Here is a 27,535-nt window from a genome sequence, read left to right as displayed (position 1 = left end):
CAGCAAGGCAAAATCCCCAGATGAGGTTGATGCCAATCCTTCACGACTCCAAATATGGCAAAATAAATAATCAGAATAAATCCCTGGATCATTGGTCTAGCCACATAATTCTAATATCCACAACCTGTAATATTATGTTTTTCTAGAAAAACATTCAGGCCTCTCTTGAACTTGCTATGAAAGTGCCACATAGATGTATTTTCTCCAAACTAAATAACCCAAACTTGACAGCCTGTCTTGGTACCGTAATTTGCCCATACCATTAATTATCTTTGATGCTCTCCTCTGCACCCTCTCCAGTTCTGCCGTGTCATATATACAGAGACAAAACTATGTTCCTGACATCAGCATCTATGGCTCTCTTAAAACATCCTATGACTTTGTTAGCCTTGGCAACCGCTACCTGGCACTGATCACTAAAGTTGAGCTACCACAGAAATGAAACTAAAATAATCACCTTTTAAAATCCATAATTCTTTGCATTTTTCACCTACAGACCTATATAAGCACTTGTTTTATGCAAGACCATATGTACTTTGTAATTACATCACTCATTTCATCACATACACTACAACAAAGCAAAAAACAAAATATTTGTGGGGCAAAAAAAAAAAAAAACCTGTTAAAATAATGTGCTATGTGTACTCCTGTGGAAAACTTTTTTTAATCAACTGGTGCTAGAAAGTTAAACCGATTTGTAAATTACTTCTATTAAAAAATCTTAATTCTTCCAGTACTTATTAGCTGCTGAATATTACAGAAGAAATTATTTTCTTTTTAGAACACACAGCTCTCTGCTGACATCATGACCACAGTGCTCTCTGCTGACATCTCTGTACATTTTAACCTGTTAAGGACCCAGGGCGTACCTGTACGCCCTAAGTTCGCTCCCGATCTATAACGCGGGGCCACGGCGGGTCCCGTGGCTAATAGCGCGCGGCATTGATCGCGCTGCTGCGCGCTATTAACCCTTTAGAATAAAATGAAAGTGAAACCATGCCGGTTGGCTCAGGGAGCTGTTCGAGATAGCCGCGGTGAAATCGCGGCATCCCGAACAGCTTACAGGACAGCTGGAGGGTCCCTACCTGCATCCTCGCTGTCTGATTGCCGAATGACTGCTCAGTGCCTGAGATCCAGGCATGAGCAGTCAAGCAGCAGAATCATCGATCACTGGTTTCTTATGAGAAACCAGTGATCAATGTGAAAGATCAGTGTAAGCAGTGTTATAGGTCCCTATGGGAGCTATAACACTGCAAAAAAAAAGAAAAAAAAAAGTGAATAAAGATCATTTAACCCCTCCCCTATTAAAAGTTTGAATCACCCCCCTTTTCCCATAAAAAAAAAAAAAGTGTAAATAAAAATAAACATATGTGGTATCGCCGTGTGCGGAAATGTCCGAATTATAAAAATATATCACTAATTAAACCACACGGTCAATGGCGTGCACACAAAAAAATTCCAAAGTCCAAAATAGTGCATTTTTGGTCACTTTTTATATCATGAAAAAATGAATAAATCCCTCCCCTATTAAAAGTTTGAATCACCCCCTTTTCAATAAGTCCTATCAATGCAAAAATGGTACTGCTAAAAACTTCAGATCACGGCGCAAAAAATGAGTCCTCATATCGCCCCATACGCGGAAAAATGTAAAAGTTATGGGGGTCAGAAGATGACAATTTTAAACGTATAAATTTTCCTCCATGTAGATTTAATTTTTTCCAGAAGTACGACAAAATCAAACATACATAAGTAGGGTATCATTTTAACCGTATGGACCTACAGAATAAAAAGAAGGTTTCATTTTTACTGAAAAATTTTAATAGAAGTAATTTAAAAATCTGTTTTACATTCTGGCACCAGTTGATTTAAAAAAAAAAATATATCAAGTTTTCCACCAGAGTACCCCTTTAACCCCTTAAGGACCAGGCCCATTTTGGCCTTAAGGACCAGACCAATTTTATTTTTGCATTTTCGTTTTTTCCTCCTCGCCTTCTAAAAATCATAACTCTTATATTTCCATCCACAGACCCATATGGGGGCTTGTTTTTTGAATCACAAATTGTACTTTGTAATTACATCACTTATTTTACCATAAAATGTACGGCGCAACCAAACAAATATTATATATGTGGGAAAATTTAAAAGAAAACCACAATTTAGCAAATTTTGGAAGGTTTTGTTTTCACGCTGTACACTTTACGGTAACAATTACATATTTTCTTTATTCTGTGGGTCAATACGATTAAAATGATACCCATGTTATATGCTTTTCTATAATTGTACCGCTTAACAAAAAAAATCTCAAGCCTTTTTAACAAAATTAGTATGTTTAAAATTGCCCTATTTTGACCACCTATAACTTTCTAATTTTTCCGTATATGGGGCGATATGAGGGCTAATTTTTTGCACCATGATCTGTAGATTTTACTAGTACCACTTTTTTGGGGGGGAATAAAATGTGACAAAAAATTGCAATTTTGGACTTTTAAAAAAAAATGTTTATGTTTACGCCGTTCACCGTACGGGATAATTAACAATATATTTTAATAATTCAGACTTTTACACACACAGCGATACCAAATATGTGTATTAATTTTTTTTTACTCTTTTTGGGGGTAAAATGGGAAAAACGGACATTAACTTTTTTATCGGGGGAGGGGATTTTTAATTTTTTTAAATATTTTTTTCCTTTTTTTTCCCCCATAGGGGACTATTCATAGAAATCATTTGATTGCTAATACTGTTCAGTGCTATGTATAGGACATAGCACTGATCAGTATTATCGGTGATCTTCTGCTCTGGTCTGCTCGATCTCAGACCAGAGCAGAAGACCCCGGGAGACGGCTGGAGCTTGGTGGGGGGGGGGACCTCCGGCCACCATGCTGGATGATAGGATCCCTGCAGCAGCGCTACGGGTGATCCGATCATCCATTCAAAGTACCGCACTGCCGCAAATGCCGTGATCTGTATTGATCACGGCATCTGAGGGGTTAATGGCGGACATCCGCGCAATCGCAGATGTCCGCCATTACCGTCGGGTCCCTGATTGCTGATAGCAGCCCGGTCCTGCCGCGCATGACACGAGCACCGGTGCTCGCGATCATGGCGGTGCGTAAATGTACCACATGGTACGTTAAGTACCACGTCACCATGACATACATTTACGTCCATTGTCATTAAGGGGTTAAAGGTCCATACAATTACAATGATACCCAATATATAGTTTTTTTTTTTTTTTTTTTCAAACATCTTTTTATTTGAGATTACAAATTTTCACAGCCGTCTGAGTATCACCAGACGTGACAGTAAACATATCATAGAACAAAATTTCAGTACAGACATGCAAATTACAGTTAGTCAACAATATACTCCCCAACCCCTCCCACCCTCTCCCCTTTCCCAACCATCGCATCACTAGGATTCAAATACCTCTGGGGACGTCTAGTATGGGGCCCCACACTAAACCGATATACTTTCCAGACCCGTGCCTGCTGCATATATCGTAATTACCGACATTTGAGAGTAGTCATCAGCTAGTAACAATCTGCTCGCGGTCCCCCTTAGCTCATGTATACACAACGGTACAGTTTGGTTACCTATCTTCCAGAATATTCAATCTGCCTAACGTGCCTGCTATACTGTGCGGAAAATACCATGAGGTATCGCGAAAGGGTGTGATCACATCTCGCATCTCAGCTTCTGACAAAAAAATGTGTAACAAACGATTTCCATTTTTTAAAGAACCCCTTTCACGACTTTTCTTTCGTTTTCCTAACTTCTGCAAGATCATAAAACATATATCTCTTAACTGATTGTATCACCTCAGTGATTGTAGGCATATCTGGCTTAAGCCAATGATTCAAGAGACATCTTTTTGCAACTAGTATATTGAGATGTAGCAACAATGAGACAGTCAACCCTTCCGGCTCTATATGCAATAATAGCAGCTGAGTATTATAAGGTAGGGATAAATGGGTTGTTGCTGATATGTACGTCAAGAGCGATTTCCAGAAGGATTCCACACGTGGACACATGATCAATCCATGTAACAGGTCTGTCAGCGGAGCATCACAGTTAGGGCAGCAATCTATCCGGTCTGGGTATCTGGGGGTTTTAGGTAGATTAAAACCATAGGTAGCATGGTGAATTATTTTAAATTGTGTTTCCCTCCACGTTTCATTAATCACTGCTTTCCTGACCTTAAGCCAACCTTTCAAAATGTCATCTGTTAAGTTGTCTGTACCCAACTTCCTCTCCCAATAGGAGAACAATGTAGCTCTCGTCATATAGCTGCCTTTTCGTATTATAAAGCGGTAGAGGTGGGACAAAGAGTGACCAGGTGTGTCAGCAGTTATAAGGGAATCAAAGGTGTTCTGGGTCCATTCCCTCGACACATCTCGCAATCGGGACTTAAGGAATCCCATGACTTGAGAGTATGGAAGGAAGTGACTCCTACTCAGGAGAATTTGGCGCACAATTCCTCAAAGGTAAGGTATCTACTTTCGGTCTCATGAAATAGAGAGCCCACCTTATGTATGCCCGCTCGCTTCCATGTCCCAAACATTGCATTACTACTCCCTAGCTTGAATTCTGGGTTTGACCAAAGGGGCATATGTTTACTTAAGAAGACTGGCAAGTCTAAGGCCTTCCTACAAGCCTTACATGCCGCCACAGTGTCTCTCACAATCAGGCCACCTTTGAGTTCCTTCGGGATGGCCCCATAAGCAGTATGAAGCAACGCACTTAAAGACCAGGGGGATACGAGGGCGGACTCAAGGTCATAATTCGAGTACAGTGGTCCCTCAACATATGATATTAATTGGTTCCAGGAGAACCATCATATGTTGAAACCATCATATGTCGAGTACATATGTCTATGTAAAAATAGTAATTGGTTCTGGGGCCTCGGAACCATTGTATGTTGAATACATATCTCTATGGGAAACTGCCAATTGGTTCTGGGATGACCATTGTATGTGGAGTGTATGGGGAGTGTTTAACAAACCAGGGTGCTGCCAGCTGTTGCACAACTACAACTCCCAGCATGCATGTACAGCCATTGACTGTCTGGGCATGCTGGGAGTTATAGTTTTGCAACAGCTGGAGGCACACTGATAGGGAAACATTGATGTATGGGGTGTATAGTGTGTCTATGTATTGTATGTGATATGTGACATCGCATACAGTACTGTACAGTTCTTTAAATACCTTCAGGGGGGGGACAAAATGTCCTCCATTACGATCCTGCCGACTATAGCTCTATAGGAAAGGAAGGGGAGCAGCTCATTGGATGCCTGCAGCAAGATGCTGCAGGCTATTGGCTATGGCTGCTCTGGGGGGGCGGGGCTTACACAGAGCTCACAGTGGAAGCCTCCGTGAGCTAGCAGGACAGCATGTGAGTAACAGGAGGCAGAACGGGGCACACGGGGCACATTATACAACTATCTGTCATTTGCTGAAGTTGTCAGCGCTGTCAGATAGCTGTTTGTACGATGGCCCCGACACACAGCAGCATCATATGTCGAGGCTGCCTTCAACATACGATGGGCTCTGAGAGGCCATCATATGTTGAAATGATCATATGTCGGGGCCATCATAAGTCGAGGGATCACTGTACTGGTTGTCACCACGTACCCAGTCTACACAGTGTCTAAATACACAAGTAAGATTGTAGTGTCTCAAGTCCGGGAAACCTACTCCACCACTCTCTTTGGGTAACATTAGTTTGCGTAAGGCTATACGTGGCCGTCTATTGGACCATACAAATTTAGTGAATGCCGACGTCAAGCTGGAGACGTCAGAGTGTTTCAGTAGCATTGGGATGGTTTGTAGTGGATACAACAATTTGGAAAAGGTAAGCATCTTTAGGAGTTGACACCGTGCCAGCATAGGGAGAGGCAATGTAATCCACCTTGATAATTCCTGCTTCAGCTTATGAAACAATGGGGGGGGGGGGGGGTAATTTAAAGTATATAATGAATGAGCCGTTCTTCCTATTTCAATACCTAAGTACCTAAACTGTTGTCTAGTCACCTGCACAGGCAGATGTAGGGCGGACGTCCGAAGGGCATGCTCGGGAGGAGAGAGGTCAAAAAGAATGCTTTTAGTTATATTCACTCTAAAACCAGACAAATCTCCGAACTCCGTCAGTACTCTAAAAATCCCCATTAGGTCCCTGCTGGGATTACCAAGGAAAATCAATAGGTCATCAGCATATAATGCATGAGTCACGGAGATGGCGCCGATCTTAATTCCGTCAAACTCCCCATTAATAGTTAAATAGCGGGACAGTGGCTCTATGGCTATGTTGAATAAGAGGGGGGACAGAGGACACCCCTGACGGCTGCCCTTTTGTGGGGAAAAACCACCCGACAAAAAGCCTTGCTCTTTCTGAGTGTTGCTGTGTAAGAGGGGGCGTGAAAGAGGAGTTTCAAAAACTGTGATTATCTGTTGTGCGGAGTGAATCTGTGGAGTGGGTGCGACTGCCTATAACCCACATTCATATTTTGGGGGGAGGAGGAGTAGATTGGGCACAGGTGTATAAATCTTAGCTTGGGACTCTTATTGAGAGCTTGCTCTTTCTGAGTGTTGCTGTGTAAGAGGGGGCGTGAAAGAGGAGTTTCAAAAACTGGAGTTTGAAAGCAGGAGGTTGAGATCGCTGTGAGTTTTAATTTTTGAACCCACAAGGTCTACAAAAAATTTTAAGTGTAATTTTGACTGTCTGTTTTTTTCCTATACATTTGTGAAATCCCCATAACTAGATGGCCTCCATGTTGGAAAATGCAGTCCAATGTACATCCTGTTCGATGTATGCAATCCTTGAACAACAGTTTGAGGGTGCATATTGTTGTGCGAGATGTGTGCTAGTTGCCCATTTGGAAGCCCAGATCCTGCATCTAGAGGGGTGACTGGCAACAATGAGAAGCATTAACAACATGGAGAGGAGTCTCCTGCTCACTGAGCAGGCACTCTCGGGAATAGAGGTGGGGGAGGACAGTGGGACGGAGTTGCAGGACAGTCAGGCAGTTAGCTGGGTTACAGTTAGAAAGAGGGGTAGGGGAAAAAGTGTCAGGGAGGCTAGTCCTGAACTGGCACACCCCAACAAGTTTGCCCGCTTGGCAGATGAGGGGGATGCCATTACAGAGCTAGCAGAACTGCAGCAGGATACCGCCTCTGACCGCCAGGGGGGTGTCTGCTCCAGTAAGGAGGGAGGGAGGAGTACAGGGCAGGCCAGACAGGTACTAGTGGTGGGGGACTCAATTATTAGGGGGACAGACAGGGCAATCTGTCACAAAGACCGGGATCGCCGAACAGTGTGTTGTCTGCCTGGCGCACGAGTTCTGCACATCGCGGATCGGGTTGACAGGTTGTTGGGCGGGGCTGGAGAGGACCCAGCAGTCATGGTACATATTGGCACCAATGACAAAGTAAGAGGTAGGTGGAGTGTCCTTAAAAATGATTTCAGGGACTTAGGCCGCAAGCTTAAGGCAAGGACCTCCAAGGTAGTCTTTTCTGAAATACTACCAGTACCACGAGCCGCACCAGAGAGGCAGCGGGAGATCAGGGAGGTAAACAAGTGGCTCAGAAGCTGGTGTAGGAAGGAAGGGTTTGGGTTCATGGAGAACTGGGCTGACTTCGCTGTCGGTTACCGGCTCTACCGTAGGGACGGGCTGCACCTCAATGGGGAGGGTGCAGCTTTGCTTGGGGAGAAGATGGCTAGAAGGGTGGAGGAGTGTTTAAACTAGGGACTTGGGGGGAGGGAACCTACAGCAAAGAGGGGGAAGATAGTGTAGATAGAGAGGTGGGAATTATAAATGTACCTGGGGGTGGAGCGGAGGGAGGGGTTAGAATAGTTAATAGGAATAAGCTTCATAGAAAAATAAAACTTACACCCTTGAATCCCATTAACCCCAATAACATAAAGGATGGAAATGTAAAGTGTATGTTCACAAATGCCAGAAGCCTAGCAAATAAAATGGGGGAGCTTGAGGCCTTGATACTGGAGGAACATATTGATATAGTTGGGGTCACTGAGACATGGCTGGACTCCTCGCATGACTGGGCTGTCAATCTGCAGGGGTTTACATTGTTTCGCAAGGATAGAATGAACAGAAAAGGTGGTGGAGTCTGTCTGTATGTAAGAAGTGGTATGAAAGTCAGTGTGAACGATGCCATAGTGTGTGATGATTCTGAGGATGTGGAATCATTGTGGGTAGAATTACAAAAGGAGGGAAATACTGAAAAAATTGTATTTGGTGTAATCTACAGACCCCCTAATATCACTGAAGAGATAGAAGTTCGGCTTCATAAACAAATAGAGAGGGCCGCCCGGGCAGGTACAGTGGTAATAATGGGAGATTTTAACTATCCAGATATAGATTGGGGTCCGGGGTTGGCTAAAACTACAAAGGGGCGACAATTCCTAAATTTATTGCAGGATAATTTTATGGGCCAGTTTGTGGAGGACCCAACAAGAAGTGATGCCTTGTTGGATCTGATCATTTCCAACAACGCAGAGCTGGTTGGTAATGTAACTGTGCGGGAAAACCTTGGTAATAGCGACCACAATATAGTTACTTTTGACTTAAAATGTAGAAAACAAAGACAGGCGGGGAAGGCAAAAACATATAACTTTAAAAAGGCAAATTTCTCTGGGCTGAGGGCTGCACTACAGGACATAGACTGGGGGGAGGTGTTGTCAAATACTGATACAGAAGGTAAATGGGACATCTTTAAATCAACTCTAAATAAATATACAGCTAAATATATACCAAAGGGGAACAAATATAAACGATTAAAACTAAATCCTACATGGCTGACACATGATGTTAAAAGAGCAATAAACAACAAAAAAATAGCCTTCAAAAAATACAAATCTGATGGGTCAGCTATAACATTTAAACAGTACAAGGAGCTTAATAAAATCTGTAAAAATGTAATAAAAACAGCAAAAATTCAAAATGAGAGACAGGTGGCCAAAGAAAGCAAGACTAATCCTAAATATTTTTTTAGATATATAAATGCAAAAAAACCAAGGACAGAGCATGTAGGACCCCTTAATAATGATAATGGGGAGGTTGTCACAGGTGATCAAGAGAAGGCGGAGCTACTGAATGGGTTCTTTAGTTCTGTATACACTATGGAAGAAGGAGCTGACATTGGACAGGTCAGTGCTGGTAACACATCATGTAATGTACTGAACTGGCTTAATGTAGAGATGGTACAAGGTAAGTTAAGTAATATAAATGTAGGCAAATCCCCAGGACCGGATGGACTACACCCAAGAGTTCTTAGAGAGGTAAGTTCAGTAATATCTGTACCCCTGTTCATGATATTTAGAGATTCTCTGGTGTCTGGTATTGTGCCAAGGGACTGGCGCAAGGCGAATGTGGTGCCAATCTTCAAAAAGGGCTCTAGGTCTTCCCCAGGAAACTATAGACCGGTAAGTTTAACGTGCATTGTGGGTAAATTGTTTGAAGGACTTATAAGGGATTACACACAGGAATACATAGGGGATAATTGTATTATAAGTGATAGCCAGCATGGGTTTACTAAGGATAGAAGTTGTCAAACCAATCTAATTTGCTTTTATGAAGAGGTGAGTAGAAGCCTTGACAGAGGAATGGCTGTGGATATAGTGTTTCTGGATTTTGCTAAAGCGTTTGATACTGTCCCTCATAGACGTCTGACAGGTAAGTTAAGGTCTTTGGGTTTGGAAATTTTAGTTTGTAACTGGATTGAACACTGGCTCATGGATCGTACCCAGAGAGTGGTGGTCAATGATTCGTACTCTGATTGGTCCCCGGTTATTAGTGGTGTACCCCAAGGTTCAGTACTGGGACCGCTGTTGTTTAATTTATTTATCAATGATATAGAGGATGGTATTAACAGCTCTGTTTCTATCTTTGCAGATGACACCAAGCTTTGTAGCACAGTACAGTCTATAGAGGATGTGCATAAGTTACAAGATGACTTGGATAGACTAAGTGTCTGGGCATCCACTTGGCAAATGAGGTTCAATGTGGATAAATGTAAAGTTATGCATCTGGGTACTAATAACCTGCATGCATCGTATGTCTTAGGGGGGATTAAACTGGCAGAGTCACTGGTAGAGAAGGATCTGGGTGTACTTGCAGATCACAGACTACAGAATAGCATGCAATGTCAGGCTGCTGCTTCCAAAGCCGGCAGGATATTGTCATGTATCAAAAGAGGCATGGACTCAAGGGACAGGGACATAATACTCCCCCTTTATAAAGCATTGGTACGGCCTCACCTGGAATATGCTGTTCAGTTTTGGGCACCTGACCATAAAAGGGACAATGCGGAGTTGGAAAGGGTGCAGAGACGCGCGACTAAACTAATATGGGGCATGGAACATCTTAGCTATGAGGAGCGATTAAAGGAGTTACAATTGTTTAGTCTTGAGAAGAGACGTTTAAGGGGGGATATGATAAACGTATATAAGTATATTAATGGCCCATACAAAAAATATGGAGATAAACTGTTCCAGGTAAAACCCCCCCAAAGGGCGAGGGGGCACTCCCTCCGTCTGGAGAAGAAAAAGTTTAGTCTCAAGGGGCGACACGCCTTCTTTACCGTGAGGACTGTGAATTTATGGAACGGTCTACCTCAGGAACTGGTCACAGCAGGAACAATTAACAGCTTTAAAAACGGGATTAGATACATTCCTGGAACAAAATAACATTAATGCTTATGAAGAAATATAAAATCTCATCCCTTCCCCAATATCGCGCCACACCCCTACCCCTTAATTCCCTGGTTGAACTTGATGGACATATGTCTTTTTTCGACCGTACTAACTATGTAACTATGTAACTATGTATACTGGCGATAGGAGTGTCATAATGAGTGTCGAGGTACTGTAAGAAAGGACTCGAGAAACGCATTTTCCTCAGCACCGTCCACAACCATCCCCAGGATACATTATCGAACGCCTTCTCAGCGTCGATGGAAAGAATAGCGTCAGATGTGTGAAGTTGGGGGCCGCTTGTGAGTTCACTTTCTTTTTCTTGCCCTTTCTTGCTGATGAGCGGCCCGTTCTGAGCAGGTATCGCTCCATGCACTGTTCCCCACACCGTAGGAACAAAGGAGGCTATGTGTCCGGTCAATAATATGCAGATTTTGGGCCAGTTAATAGGTAGGAACGAGGAGACTCGTCCTCACACCATGGCGCCGGAACCGGAAGTCCAGGTTTTGTTTTATTTTACTACATAAAATTATAACTTTTTGTAAGAAAATGAGTATGCTTAAAATTGTCCTCATCTAACCCCTATAACACTTATTTTTCTTTATATGTGACTGTATGAGGGCTAATTTTTTGCATTGTGATCTGTCATCTTCATCAGTACCATGTTTATTTTGTTGGGACTTTTTGTTTGCTTTTTATTCATTCATTATATGAAGTGACCAAAAATCATCAATACTGGATGGATTTTTTTTTTATTTACATTTACACCATTCATTGTGCAGCTGTATTAACTTTATATTTTAATATATCAGATATTTTTGCCATATATGTTTATTTAGTTCACTTAAAAAAAGAAAAGAAATGAGGGTTGATTTAAACTATTATAAGGGGAGGGGGTTATTCACATTTATTAACACTTAAAAAAAAACTGGATTCACTATTAGTCCCATTAAAGGACTATTACATGCAATCTTTCAATTAAAAAACAACAAATGAAGCAGGGTAAGGGACTTCTGCTTGTCTTCTCAGCTGAGTGAACAACTGAGGTCCCAATCAGCCCCCCTGAAGGCCCTGATACTGTATTACTTTGATGTTGATCGCAGGATTTAAAAAGGTTAAGTGGTAAGTCCTGGCTGCTTATAGAAGCCATTTCTCACAGGTTTTTAAGTGAGCTTAGCTCCCAAGCTCGCTTTAAAGTGCTGTAGCAGACACAGGGCTTAAATGTATGCCCTGAATCCTCAGGTTAAGGATGAAGTATACATTTTAAACAGCATAACAGACACAGAAGGTACCCTGACAATCCAGTGCATCAAAAAACATGCTTGCCAAAATGATGTATGTTACATCAATGTTTATTTTTCATTTTTTTTTTACTTAGTTTTTATTAGAAGATTTTTCAAATAGTATAAACAATACAAAACAACGAATATCCTCCACAGGAGGGTATCATACAATAACAAGGAAATGTATGCAAATAGTAATGCAAGACATCAAAATGTAATACAATGTAAATGTAAGGACATTACAAAGTTTCCAAACCACTAGAGTAAACACTGCATAAGGAAATATAAAAAAGGAAAATACAAATCAGGGAGCAGACAATACAGGTCCCACGCAGGGGAATAGACTCATAGAAGAACCCAAAGAGTCCCAAAGAAGAAGCACACATAGAAAAAGACAGACAATAAAACAGAGACAAAAAAGACAATATAGACAACAAGTAAGGCAGGGTGGGGGGGGGAGGGGACAACAAGTAAGGCAGGGTAGGTGGGGGGGGGGGGGTCAACAAGAAAAAGGGGGGGGGGGAAGGCTCAAGGGGAGGAAAGGTCCACGTAGCGATCACACAGTTCCCAACAGAGGTAAACATAGGGATGGAATTGTTTAGAAAGGCAGTGAGAGATTCACATCAATGCCCTTTTGACATTCAGAGGTTGGTTGGGTACTGGCTCATGTACCTTTAGGTGCACTACCCTATTTATAAAAGTTGACTGGACCATTGTATAACTAAAGCACTTTCCGCCATTTGTGACACCCCTAAATCCTCCTTGACCTCTAGGACCCTCTGAGGTCAAGAGGGTACAGCAGAAAAATGCTGCTTGGGAATTCAGTTGCAGTAGGTTCTCATTATTTTCAATGAGATTCTGCTGGACTGAACACATGGCAGAACTTCTGCTGGGAAAATTCCTATCTTAGCCTCCACAAAAAAGAATTTATATGTGGATTCTTTCTGTGGAATCCACTCAGAAATGCATTGTTGTCTATGGAGACGGCACATTTTTAAGTGTTCCTAGAGCCGGCAAGTTCTGCAGTCACCTGCAGCCTGCAGTATGTCAGTCTGGAAATATTTAGTGAAGAACATTTTGCTGTGTGAATACACAATTTCTGATCTGTACGTATGATAAAAGACATGATTTTTTTTTTTTACATTTTTTAAACTCTTTCATCATTGTGCTTTTGTGTGCTGTACATGCTTGCTGACTTCATTAGAAACTTTAGCTTTATGTATACATTTTTTAGGAAGGCAGAGTAGAGATATGTATAGACCAGCTCACCCCTCCTATATGAATGGCAGACATGATAGCATCAACGTAGAATCAATCTGGAAGCTCTGAGGAAAACGCTAGAGCTGGGTCTCCAGGTGAGGCAATTCCAAGAACAGAACAGGATATCCGGCTCCCAATGGAAAATAGTAAACTTCAACTTTATTGCAAAAAATCAAAAAATCATAGTAGGTGAAAAAATAATAGGTTAAAAACACAAACGAAACATCGACACGTTTCGACTTAACAGTAAGTCTTAGTCGTGGCAAATTATAGACACACACTGCCTAGTATATATACACAGGCAAGCAACACGTGACATTACATCACACGCCAGTATGTAGGCTGCACAACAAGGAGATTGCAGTCCAGGATACAAGAACATATGTATATACCAGGGGCGTTGCTAGGTCTTCAAAAGATCCGGGGCATGGGCCAGGGGGCGTGGTTGAGGGTGGAGAGACAAAAAAGGATGGACAAGGGGCGTGGTCACTCAATGTTGCATGACCCTACAAGATTTTTTTTAATGTATGTACATAGTGACCTCACCAGCAGAGTAGCAAGTACAGCTTTGAAGTATAATATAGGATATAACTCAGGATCAGTACAGGATAAGTAATGTAATGTATGTACACAGTAACCTCACCAGCAGAATAGTGAGTGCAGCTCTGGGGTATAACACAGGATATAACTCATGATCAGTACAGGATAAATAATGTATGTACACAGTGACCTCACCAGCAGAATAGTGAGTACAGCTCTGGAGTAGAACAGATGTTTCTCCTGATCCTGAGTTAGTCCAGAGCTGCATTCACTGTTCTGCCGGTGGGGTCACTGGGGGACATGTATCAAAGATTTTACTCCTGTTTTGTGTGTATTTTTTGGCGCAAAATTTTGCGCAAGCCCTTTTTTTTGTGCATTTTTTTGCGCACGTTTTGGTAGAGCATATCCTCCAGATGTGGCCTAATCAGGGTACCTTGGAGTGACATCTATAGTACACATGGATTTATTAACTGCGTACTTTTCCTTTACACCAAAAATTTTGCCGCAAGAGCTGTTTTTTTTGCGCAAATATAAGCCATCTTGGACTTAACGTAGCAAGATGCTCTAAATCATCGATTCTATTTTCCAAAGAGTGGATTTAGGAGATTACTATATTTACCCGCAATTTATGAAGCTCATTGCGCTTGATTGATAAATTTAGCGCTTCTGCACATAATTTAGAATTCGGGAAAAGGGGTAAACTGCTTCTACCATACACAAATAATGATACATGTCCCCCACTGTGTACAATTACATTACTTACCCTGTAAATAGACATATATACTGTATAGCAGTGTTACCAAACCAGGGTGCCTCCAGCTGTTGCAAAACTACATCTCTCAGCATGTCTTATATGGGTAGGGTCACAAGTAGCGCATTTGCAGCATATCTGACGCTGCAGATGCGCTGATGGCCATCCCAAGAGTGAGCCTCCTGCTGTGCCCATGTGTTCTGCGTTGTCTACTCGTAGCAGCAATCTGCCGCTACAAACATGCTGGGAGTTGTAATTTTGCAGCAGCTAGAGGCATCCCACTTGGGAAACACTGACATAGATAGATAAATAGATAAATAAATAGGACATAGATCACTGTTTTCCAACAAGGGGCCTCCAAATGTTACAAAACTACAACTCCCAGCATGCCCGGACAGCTGAAGGCTACAGCTGGATGCATCCTGGTTGGGAAACACAGATAAATAAATAGATAGAACATAGATCACTGTTTCCTAACCAGGGTGTCTCCAGCTGTTGCAAAACTACAAATCCCAGCATGTCTGGACAGCCTTTTTCCTCCAATTGTTGTAGTTTTGCAACAATTGGAGGAACCCTGGCTGGAAAACAGATAGATAGTACATAGATCAGTGTTTCTCAACCAGGGTGCCTTCAGCTGTTGCAAAACTACAAATCCCAGCATGCCTGGACAGCCAAAGGCTGTCACCTGTAAAGGGCAGCACCAGCAGTGAGCTGGGGAAGTCTCCATCTTATGGCCGGGGATTCCCAGGAGATCAGCATGTGCTGAGGGTCAGCAGGGGGTCAGTGGTTGCCGTGAGGTGGCAGAGGCTGAAGCTGCTACTGTACACTGGGGTCCAGAGATGTCGGAGGCCGGGACACATCAGGGGCTTGGAGCTACGTGCGTGCCTGCATGGTGCACGTCTGCTCCTAGCAGTCCCTGACCTCTCCAACCCTGCCATGATTATGATTTTTATAGATGCCTGCCCTATTAAAAATCTTCTTGGGGCCTGCAGAGGATGGTGTCCCCTCCCCCCGGACCTCGTCCTCCTCCTTATCTCACCCCCACTCCACCCCGGTCTACTCAGCATTGCATTGCACAGACCCCTCACCTCCCTCCTTCTAACTGATATCCCCTGATCCTTGTCCTCCTCACCTTTCCTGAAATCTGCGGTGTGAAGCGTGGGAGGCTGCAGCAGTCCTTGTGTTACTCACGGAGTCAGAGGCTGTAACAGGTCAGGTGCTTGGAGGAGACGTGCGTGCCTACGCGGTGCATGTACACTCCCATCAGCCCCTGGCCTGTCAGTCTGACCCTGCAAAGTGTTTTTTAAGGGCCCGCGCCTATGAAGGTAATTAGAAAACAAAAGTGTAGGCAGCGGGGGGTGGGGCCAGGCATCGGGCCGCATCCAAGAGCCCTTTTCCAATAGATTACCCCTTGGGGCAATCCAATAATACCCTAATTTCCCATATACCAACTAAAATGCATATACTTATTTAGAAACTAATCAAAGATAAACCACACATTTAAAAAGTAACAGAGCAGTATTCCTTGGTTTTGATCTAATGTCTTGTAGTATCTCTCTCACAGAGATTATTTGTTGATATCCGTCGCTGAGTGTGCCTGCAGCTCACACTCTGCTTACTCCGGAAACTGCTCTGATATAGTTAAAACACCCTACTCAGCCCTCAGCGTCCAAGAGCCCGGGACCTGTAGCTGCATCATGTTTTTTAGTGGCAGGGGGAGCTAGGATCCGGGGCACCGGGCATTACCTTCGGGGCCCGTGCCTCGGATCTTTTAGCCTAGTGACGCCCCTGGTATATACCCAATACTGAAAGGAGTGTAAATAGGTCTCTATCAGGCTTTACGGGACATGTGGTAGAGAATCATTCTGGCAATATACCTAAATGTGAAATATTGGGGATTGAAAAGGTCCGTCCACCCCGAAGGGGAGGAGATTGGGGTCAACAGGAGTTTAAACGAGAAGCTTTTTGGATATTGAATTTTGAGAAACGTTATCCATCAGGCTTAAATCATATCTTATATTTATTAATGGTACATCTCTCCAGATTATCATATCCTGGTTATAATACTGTCATATTCATTATTTTAGTATGCTGTTTGTCCCGGTGAAACGCCTTTGTTATTTCCGCCCATAGGTATGACAACGTCTGGGAGGAGAGTCAGGTGTAATGTCTTCACTATCTGTCTGCACCTATTATTTAAACGTTCGTTATATACATTGACATAGCCAATTCATATGTTTGGATGCATACACTGAAATAAGGATCTGCATTTAGTGATTTGAATATAATCATGTCAGTCTGATAATATAGGTGCGGTTTGGTATAATGGGACATTCCAGATGAGAAAAGGGCGTTTTGGCGTGTGATGTCATGTCATGTGTTGCTTGCCTGTGTATATATACTAGGCAGTGTGTGCCTATAATTTGCCATGACTAAGACTTACTGTTAAGTCGAAACGCGTCGGCGTTTCGTTTGTGTTTTTAACCTATTATTTTTTCACCTACTATGATTTTTGGCAATAAAGTTGGATTTTACTATTTTCCAGTGGGAGACTGATATCCTGTTCTGTTCTTGGAATAACATTTTTTAGAGCCCCCCTTTAAAAGAAAAAAAACTCAGAGGTTTCACTGTAAAAGTATTGCAGTGAAAGTATTTATTTATATAATTAGAAAAAAATGTAGACTAAAATTTTACATTTAATAGTACCATTAACCCCTTAAGGACTGAGCCCTTTTTCACCTTAAGGACTGAGCCCTTTTTTGCAATTCTGACCACTGTCCCTTTAAACATTAATAACTCTGGTAACTCTGGAATGCTTTTAGTTATCAATCTTATTCCGAGAATGTTTTTTCTTGATATATTCTACTTTAACATAGTGGTAAAATTTAGTGGTAACTTGCATCCTTTCTTGGTGAAAAATCCCAAAATTTGATGAAAAAAATGAAAATTTTGCATTTTTCTAACTTTGAAGCTCTCTGCTTGTAAGGAAATTGGATATTCAAAATATATATATTTTTTGGATCACATATACAATATGTCTACTTTATGTTTGCATCACAAAATTGACGTGTTTTTACTTTTGGAAGACACCAGAGGGCTTCAAAGTTCAGCAGCAGTTTTCAAATTTTTCACAGAATTTTCAAATTCGATATTTTTCAGGGACCAGTTCAGGTTTGAAGTGGATTTGAAGGGTCTTCATATTAGAAATACCCCATAAATGACCCCATTATAAAAACTGCACCCTTTAAAGTATTCAAAATGACATTCAGTAAGTGTTTTAACCCTTTAGGTGTTTCACAGGAATAGCAGCAAAGTGAAGGAGAAAATTCAAAATCTTCATTTTTTACACTCGCATGTTCTTGTAGACCCAATTTTTGAATTTTTGCAAGGGGTAAAAGGAGAAAATGTATACTTATATTTGTAGCCCAATTTCTCTCGAGTAAGCACATACCTTATATGTCTATGTTAATTGATCGGCGGGCGCAGTAGAGGGCTCAGAAGGGAAAGAGCGACAAGGGGATTTTGGAAAGAACATTTTTCTGAAATGGTTTTGGGGGGGCATGTCACCTTTAGGAAGCCCCTAGGGTGTCAAAACAGCAAAAAAAATACACATGGCATACCATTTTGGAAACTAGACCCCTTGGGGAACGTAACAAAGGGTAAAGTGAACCTTAATACCCCACAGGGGTTTCACAACTTTTGCATATGTAAAAAAAATATATATATTTTTTACCTAAAATGCTTGGTTTCTCAAAAAATTTACATTTTTACAAAGGGTTAAAGCAGAAAATACCCCCAAAATTTGAAGCCCAATTTCTCCCGATTCAGATAACACCCCATATGGGGGTGAAAAGTGCCCTGCTGGCGCACTACAGGTCTCAGAAGAGAAGGAGTCACATTTGGCTTTTTGGAAGCAAATTTTGCTCTGGGGGCATGCCGCATTTAGGAAGCCCCTATGGTGCCAGGACAGCAAAAAAAACACATGGCATACAATTTTGGAAACTAGACCCTTCGGGGAATGTAACAGTGTTACAGTGAGTACTTACACCTCACAGGTTTTTTGAACAGTGGGCCATAAAAGTGAAAAATTTGATTTTTTTGCACTATATTGATAGTGTTACCCCAAATGTTTCATTTTCACATTGGATAATAGGGCAAAAGGCCCCCAAAATTTGAAGAACAATTTTGTCTGAGAAAAAAATACCCCATATGTGGATGTAAATTGCTCTTTGGACGCACTACAATGCTCAGAAAAGAAGGAGTGAAAATTTTGTTGAAATTGAAGTCGGGGGTCATGTGCATTTATAAAGCTCCCAACAGAAAAAAAAACATGTGACACCATTTTAGAAACTACACCCCTCAATGAACATAACAAGGGGTACAGCGGGAAATAACACCTCACAGGTTTTTTTTAAAAGTGGGCCATAAATTGAAAAATTAGATTTATTTTTACAGTAAAATGCTGGGGTTTCCCAATTTTTAACATTTTCTCAAGGGGTAATATGAGGAATTGGGTTACAAATTTTGGAGGGCTTTTCCCCCTGACTATAAAAATACATCCACATATGGGGTAACATGCTGGACGGGCGCACAACAAGGCTCAGAAGTCATAGAGGTCACTTTGTATTTGTGGCTTTTGGCATATCAGTAGCTGACGGTTACATACATTCCGAGGAAAATACAAAAATGAAACACCCACATGTGACACCATTACAGAAAGTACCCACCCTGAGGAATGGGTATAGGGGTAAAGAGGACATTTTGAACGCACGGGTGTTTCCTAAATTTTTTTTCCAGGAATGGATGAAGGGTAGCTTTTGAAAATAGCAATTTTCAACCTATGCTCTGCTTCATTTTTCTGGAAACAACTAACATGTGACTCCGAATTGTCGCCTGGAAATACGACAGAGCTCAGCAAGAACTCTTCGCATTTGAGGCGGATGTTTGTTACGGACCTAACAGTTACATACATTCAGAGGAAAATACAAGAAAGGAACACCCACATGTGAGAATACTACAAACAGTACACCCCCTAGGGAAGGTGTATAGGGTGAAGTGGAGATTTGGAACAGACGGGTGTTCCCTTCATTTATTTTCCAGGAATGGATGAAGAGTACTATGGGGGGGGGGGGGGGGGAAGAAAATTGCAATTTTAGAACTGATATGCCAATTATTTTCCCAGAATGATGACCCAGAGTACAGCCAAAAGTAAAAATGATGCCCGCCCCAAACCCTATACTCTGAATCATCATTCTGGGAAGGGGATGTGTGGGGCCGTCCCTATTCTGTTACCTCAAATGCGCAACCCGCTCAGGTGGGGAGAGAGCGTTGCACATTTGAGGCAACTGCAAACCTCCAATGCTGTTGACTCTGTGTCTCATGACCCATTTTTTAGGGGGAAGAAATAAAAAAGATATTGGGGGTATTGGGAAAAAGGTGTTTTTTGTCTTTTTTTGGGGGGGGGGGGTGGTATAAAATTTGGAAGACAATGTACTCTGGACTGGTACATTGGAGTCGAATTTTGGGGAATGAAAATTAGGGCAAAGGATGAAAAATTTACTACTCCGTGGAAGTGTGATACTCCCTGAAGCAGCCTATGCAGAGGCCCGGATAATCGGGGCAAGTGTCGCATTGAGTGGTGGTGTCCTTCTGAATCCCCCTCTTGCGACACACTCTGCATTTCTTCTGAGATCGTCCCTTCTTTCCAGTGTGGGGCATCACACCTGGAAAGTGTTGGCCGGGGACGATCCGGGGACCTGAAGTTCCAGAGGTGCTCTGACCCGCTCTTTGGCGGTCACCAAAGATGAGGGCCTTTAGAACTTCCTCTTGGAACTGCAGGTATGTCCCTGTGTTGCCAGCGTACTTTTACAGTACAAAAGCGTTGTACATGGTAACCTGTACCATGTAGACCGCAAATTTTTTGTACCATACGCGTGTTTTCCACATGGCATTATATGGCTTGAGGACTTGATCAGAAAGATCAACTCCCCCATATACCGATTGTAGTCCAGAATACAATCGGGCTTGTGGACCGGTCCCACGGTACCTCCCACAGGGACAGGGGTGCTGCCATTCCCATGAATTGTGGTGAGCATAAGGACATCCCTCTTGTCCTTATACCGGACCAACAATAGGTTTTCATGGGAAAAGGCACAGGACTCACCCCGGGGGATAGGAGTCTGCAGGGGATAGGAAGGAAGGCCTCTTTGATTCTTCCGGACGGTCCCACAAGCGACCGTGGATCTGGCGGAGAGGGATGTGAAGAGAGGGATACTATTATAAAAGTTATCCACGTAAAGGTGGTAACCTTTATCTAGCAATGGGTGCAAAAGGCCCCAAACGATTTTCCCGCTAAAACCCAGCGTGGGGGGACATTCTGGGGTTCAAAACGGGAATCTCATCCCTCATACTCTATAAACTTGCAAGTGTACCCGGAGGTACTCTCGAAAAGTTTATACATCTTCACGCCATACCGCGCTCGCTTGGTCGGGATGTATTGCCAGAAGCTGAGTCTCCCCTTAAAGCTGATGAGAGACTCCTCAATAGTGACCTCCCTTCCAGGGACATAGGCTTCACAAAATCTGGCCCCAAAGTGATCGATGACCGGCCTGATTTTATACAGGCGGTCATACGCGGGATCAGTTCGGGGGGGACATGCCGCATTATCAGCATAATGCAAACATCTTCGAATGGCCTCGAACCGGGGACGTGTCATGGCCATATTGTAGAGCGGGGTCTGGTACAGGATGTCCCCACTCCAATATTGCCTGACACTGTTTTTTTTTAACTAGACCCATATGCAGCGCAAGGCCCCAAAAGGTCCTCATTTCGGCTGCATCGACTGGAGTCCAGCCACCGGGTCTAGCTAAAAGTGAGCCCGGGTTAGCGGCGACGAACTGTTGGGCATACAGATTTGTCTGTGTAACCATTAGATTAACAAAGTAGTCACTGAAAAAATGACCGAAAAAGTCCTTTTCAGTGAACCCGGCGATGTTAATCTTGATTCCTGAGTCGCCAACAAACTCAGGAATCACGGGCTCGTGGTCCGCTGGCTCAGCCCAGACAAGTTCTCCGGTACGAGGTACCAGTGACCTTGGCTGGGGGGCTTCACTAGTATGAGCGCCAGGGGGACTCACACTAGCATGAGGCATAGGGTCAAGGGCAGAGTAGGTTTGCGGCGCCGCACGGCAGCGTCTCCGCCGCCTTGGTGGCTCATCATCAGAACTAGATGATAAGGAGGACGATGAAATAAGGATGGTGGGGTCTTAATCGTCCTCTGAGCCGCTCTCTGTGTCGGAGGCAATTATGGCATATGCCTCCTCCGCCGAAAACGCTCTGCAGGCCATTTCCCTACTCTAATGGGGATACGGGTGTGTGTGTGTGTGTGTGTGTGTGTGTGTGGGAAAACTTTATTGGTGTATGTGCTGTGTGTGGTGTGGTGCGATACAATCTCCCTAACCCGCCCTAACCCTCCCTAACCTAACTAAACTAACCCGCCCTAACAGAAAAAAAAAAGTTTATCCAATCAGTGGTGTGCGCACTGATTAGCGCTTGTGGCGGCAGGGGGCGCAGAAGTCAGTGGGGGGTCCGGCCACTCAGCCCAGAACAGTGGCTGGTGGCTTGTACACAGACCCCCACACAAAAAAAACGAAAAATAAAATAAAAAAAACGCTTAACCCCGAAAAAATGCACCAGCCTGAACCCAAAAATAAAAACGCTGATCAGTGATAAATCACTGACAGCGGTGAGGCACGCCGCACACACACAGGTAAGGTCCGGCCACACAGTACACGCCTGCTACTGGTGGCACGGACCGCCTATGGGTGCAAAAAAGCGCTAGAAAACGGAAAAAAAAGCGCCGGCACCACAAAAAAAAAACGCTGATCAGTACTACGGGACTGATCAGCGGCGGGTGGGCTTTAACAAATGGTGGCGGACCGCTGTTTTATAACTAAGAGGGTCCGCACACACGCTTAGGGGAAAAAAAAAAAAGGCTGGCGGCAGACCACAGCAACCCAGCAGGGCCGGGGTCACGCAGCTAAAGGTGCTACGGACCCACGGACACGCACTGAGGTACGCTGAAAAAAAAAATGTAAAACTTTTTTTTTTTTAACCCTAGCCTGTCCCTACCTAAATCTAAAGCTATCCCTGGGGATTTCTGTGCCAAAGGGCCACAGAAAGGGGGCAAGGGGCACTTTTTTTATACTGAGGGGATGGTGGGCAGCACGGGGCTCCGTCCTGCACACCAGATCTCTCTGAAATGGCGGGCAGAACGGAGCAACATGCTCCTAGCCCACCCAATCCCCTCCCATTACATTGTGATTGGTGTGGCCACTTTGGCCACCCAATCACAACTGTACTGAGGGGGGTGGCCACAATGCCAGCCCCCAGTACAGCATGGATGGTGATTGGTGGTGTATACTACACCACCAGTCACCATCTATATCCGGGTCACAGGGTCACATGTGACCCTGATGACCCGGAACCGCTGCAGAACGCCAGTTAGTAGTTACCGGTGTCCTGCCGTGATCGCCGGTATAGGAGGTCCTCCGGACCTCCTCCAGCACACTGCCGGGATGTCTATGGATAGAAATCAGCAGACATCCGGCTCCGATTCCCGCCCGGCGAGCGGCGGGGAACAGAATCGCAGCACATCGCTCATCTGAATTGATGAGCGATGTGCTGCGATCGCCGACATGGGGGGTCCTGATGACCCCCCTGCCCCCTGGGCGATATGCCGAGATGCCTGCTGAACGATTTCAGCAGGCATCCGGCTCCGGTTCCCAATCGGCTAGCGGTGGGGACCGGATTTCCCACGGGCGTATGGATACGCCCTGCAACCTTAAGGACTCGGAATGCTGGGCGTATCCATACGCCCTGCGTCCTGAAGAGGTTAAAATTGTCTTCGCAAACCTGGACAATGAACACACTTTGCACAAAACCAAACAAATGGCATTTAATAAACTAAACTTGCACATGTTTGGGCAGATACAATGCTGCCAAGATAACTGAGCAGACAAGAAGAAGATGACAGCATTATAATCAAACCAAGTGACAAAGGGGGGAATTTGGTGATAATGGATCATGAAATGTATCGCAAGATGTGTCTTGACATCTTATAGAATCCATCAAGTTATAGGATACTGGAGAATAACCCACTCCCCATCTTCCAAAGAGAATTATACAGTAGTAGTAAGAACACACGGCACTCATACACATACTGCTGCAACAGGCAGGAAAACAGGCTACAAGGAACGCTTTCTCAGATGCACAAGGCACAAAGATCCGGCAAGGGCAGAAAAGGGCAGGCAACTTTTATATGGAAGGGGCAGGGGTCATTAGCCAGCGCACCAATCAATGGTGCGCTGGCCCTTTAAATTTACGGGAAGCAGAGAGTGACGGCGCAGGGAACGAGGTGCCAGGTAAGGTAGACTGGGACACGGCGCGTGAGCGGGGGCCAGCCGCCACGGCAGTCGCGTCCCCGACACAAGGGATCCCGTGCTTCCGGTCAGAGTGTCTGAGCAGGAGGTATCGGGATCCTAAGGAGAGGGGACGAGGAAGTGGGCGCTCCGGTCCGGAGGCGGGGAGCGGAGCGCTCGCTGTGACAGTACCCTTAGGTCTCCCCCTCTTTTTGGTACCCAGAAAACTAAGGATGAGGCTGCGGTCCAAGATATTCTCCTCAGGCTCCCAGGATCTCTCCTCAGGACCACAACCCTCCCAATCAACCCAAAAAAATCTTTTCCCCCGAGAGACCTTGGTCGCCAAGATCTCCTTGACCGAGAATATAGCAGAGGTGCCGGCGACCGGGGTGGGAGAAAAAAGCTTGGAAGAAAAGCGGTTAAAGACAGCAGGTTTAAGAAGGGAGACATGGAAACAGTTATGGATTCGGATGGAGGGAGATGAAGTTGATGAGACTTGATTGATACGACTCTTGATTTTATAGGGCCCCAAGTAACGAGGACCCAATTTGTAACTCGGGACCCTAAATTGGATGTACTTAGAGGAAAGCCATACTTTGTCACCCAGGCAGAAATCCGGAGGAGCCCTGCGTCTCTTTTCAGCTTGAAGTTTCATATGGGAGGAAGCCTTGAGGAGAGCAGCGCGAGTCTCTCGCCAGATGGAGGAAAAATCCCGTACCAGAGTGTCAACGGCAGGCATGGAAGAAGGAGTGGGATACCGTGGCAGAGGTGGAAGTGGATGACGGCCAAAAACTACAAAGAAAGGAGACTTGTTGGAAGCAGAAGATTGTTTGTAGTTATAGGAGAACTCTGCCCAGGGAAGTAGATCCGCCCAATCGTCATGGCGTGGTCCATTTGAAGTCCTTGAGCAGAGATAATGTAACCCAGGAAAGGCAAGGAGGACTGCTTATAAAGAAATTTTTCGATCTTGGTGTATAGACTATTTCTCCTCAGATGAGTGAGTACTTGTCGCACATGGACCGGGTGTTGGTCAAAATTGGAGGAGAAGACAAGGATGTCATCCAAGTATATGACCACACAGGAGTAGAGTAAGTCCCTGAAGATATCATTAACGAACTCCTGGAAGACGGCTGGGTGCGTTACAGAGGGCGAAAGGCATCACCAGGTACTCAAAATGGCCGTCTCTTGTGTTAAAGGCGGTCTTCCATTCGTCGCCCTTACGGATAGGACCAAATTATAGGCCCTTCGAAGATGCAATTTGGTGAAAATCTTTGCCCCTCCGAGACGATCAAATAACTCAGATTAGGGGCAGAGGGTAACGGTTCTTGATGGATATTTCATTGAGTCCTCTGTAGTCAATGCAGGGGCGGAGGGAGCCATCCTTTTTGGTCACGAAAAAGAAACCAGCCCCAGCAGGAGAAGAAGACTTCCTTATGAATCCTCTCTGTAGGTTCTCACGAATATAATCGGACATGGCAAGCGTCTCAGGAGGAGAGAGAGGATAAATTCTACCCCGGGGTGGAGTAGAACCAGGCATTAGGTCGATCGGACAATCATAGGGTCTGTGAGGAGGAAGGACCTCGGCTTGTTTTTTTCAGAAGACATCCGCAAAGGAATGGTTTGGCTTAGGCAGTCCAGGAGGCAGAGCAACTTGCGGGACCTGTTTGACAGGAGCAGGCTTGAGACACCGGTCCGAACAGGAGGAACCCCAACGCAGGATCTCACCGGTGGACCAGTTCAGGACAGGACTATGACGTTGTAGCCACGTCAGACCCAGGAGGAGTTCGGAGGAGCAGAAGGGAAGGACAAGGAACTCCAAAGTCTCTGTATTAAAAATTCCAATATCCATCTGCAGTGGCAGGGTACGGAACTGCACAGTGGCAGAGAGTCTCTCACCGTTAACCGTAGAAATGAAGAGCGGCTTAGTTAGACGGGTAACCGGAATGCGGTACTTGTCGACCAAGGAGGCGTGAATACTTGATTCACGCCTCCTGAACCGGAATCCAAAAAGGCTGCAGCGAAAAAGGACTTGGAAGGGAGGAACAACTGCACGGATATGATGAGACGCGGAGAGGAGGAATCCACACCTAGCAACGCCTCTACCACGTTTACTAGGTGCGATCGTTTCCCGAACGCAGTGGACGGAGAGGACAGTCTCGTAGGAAGTGCTCAGTACTGGCGCAGTACAGACACAGATTCTCGTCTCTGCGACGGCTTCGTTCTTGCGGAGTCAGGCGTGACCGGTCCACCTGCATGGCTTCCACGGCGGGAGGCCCAGAAAGAGGTTGAGGTGGACGCTAAAACGAGGGTAGCGTCTTTCCCTTTTCAAGAAGGAGTTCCTCTTGTCTCTCCTTGAAACGCTTGTCGATTCTAGTGGCCAGTAAGATGAGGTCACTAAGGGTGGAAGGTAGCTCACGTGCAGCCAGAACGTCCTTTATTTCACTGTTAAGTCCTTTCTGGAATGTAAAACCGCCAAAAAGGAAGGAGATATGCTCATAAATGTATAGGGTCCTGTGGTAAACACTAACTATAGAAAAAATGGGGGGAAAAACACTTGAAAATGGACCATGTGTAAAATAAAATACATTTTATTTAGGATAATTCAAAAACATGTAAAAATACACACACAGCGTGGACAAACAATGGTGGGAACCAGGGAGCAGGGGGAGACAAGGAAGGGGGTAAAAAAAAATAGTCCAGGTGTGCTAAGTAATGGTGCAAAAAGACAAGTATATCAAAGTGAAATTGAAGAAATTATATACACATAAGGCACATATAAGGGCAACATTGCCTCATTAGTAAATAAATGTGCACTTGTCAGTTGCAGTACAAATCACATGAATAAAGTGCCAAAAGCGTACAAGATAGATGGATAAGACCAATATATTTAAAAAGCACATAAAAGCAGATCGCAATGAAAACCACATGTAATGGTGGCGTGAATCAATAGAACTCCCTCCGCTCCCCAGTTACCCACCAGACCTCCAACGCGTTTCACCCAGCAGGGCTTTGTCCAGGAGTCAACCACTTGGTGAATCGCGTTGGCGGTCTGGTGGGTAACTGGGGAGCAGAGGGAGTTCTATTGATTCACGCCACCATTACATGTGGTTTTCATTGCGATCCGCTTTTAGGGAACGAGGCGCCAGGTAAGGTAGACTGGGACGCGGCGCGTGAGCGGGGACCAGCCGCGACGGCAGCTGCGTACCCGACACAAGGGATCCCGTGCTCCCGGTCAGAGTGTCTGAGCGGGAGGTACCGGGATCCCGAGGAGAGGGGACGAGGAAGTGGGCGCTCCGGTCCGAAGGTGGGGACTGGATCGCTCGCTATGACAGCCAGTTATCATTCACATTGGAAAATCTGCCCTTCACAAGTGCATCCCGGAGACTTTTAGTTTTTTGAAGGTTACTAGGGGTTTGTTGTGTACCACTTTTTTAAGGATATCGTCCTGAGCTAATAAATGCCAGTTCTTGTGAATAGAATTCTTTATAGTCTGGCCCATGGGGCTATGTTGGAAGGAAAATACAAAACGTCTACTGCTGGAAATGGTGTTGCGTTTTCGCTTCTTCTTGAA

The 27,535-nt window shown here is 44.4% G+C and overlaps 1 protein-coding gene across 5 annotated transcripts in view; it reads right to left on the bottom strand.

Moving 5' to 3' along the window:
- The window catches only part of PGAP1 (post-GPI attachment to proteins inositol deacylase 1), a 1,221,194-nt gene that overhangs the window by 785,844 nt on the left and 407,815 nt on the right, over positions 1-27,535 (bottom strand). The gene's annotated exons all lie outside the window — the stretch shown is intronic.

Source organism: Hyla sarda, chromosome 8, assembly GCF_029499605.1.
Source record: "Hyla sarda isolate aHylSar1 chromosome 8, aHylSar1.hap1, whole genome shotgun sequence".
Classification (NCBI taxonomy): domain Eukaryota; kingdom Metazoa; phylum Chordata; class Amphibia; order Anura; family Hylidae; genus Hyla; species Hyla sarda.
The sequence above is the reverse complement of the archived record's forward strand: the minus strand, read 5'-3'. Positions and strand labels throughout refer to the sequence as shown.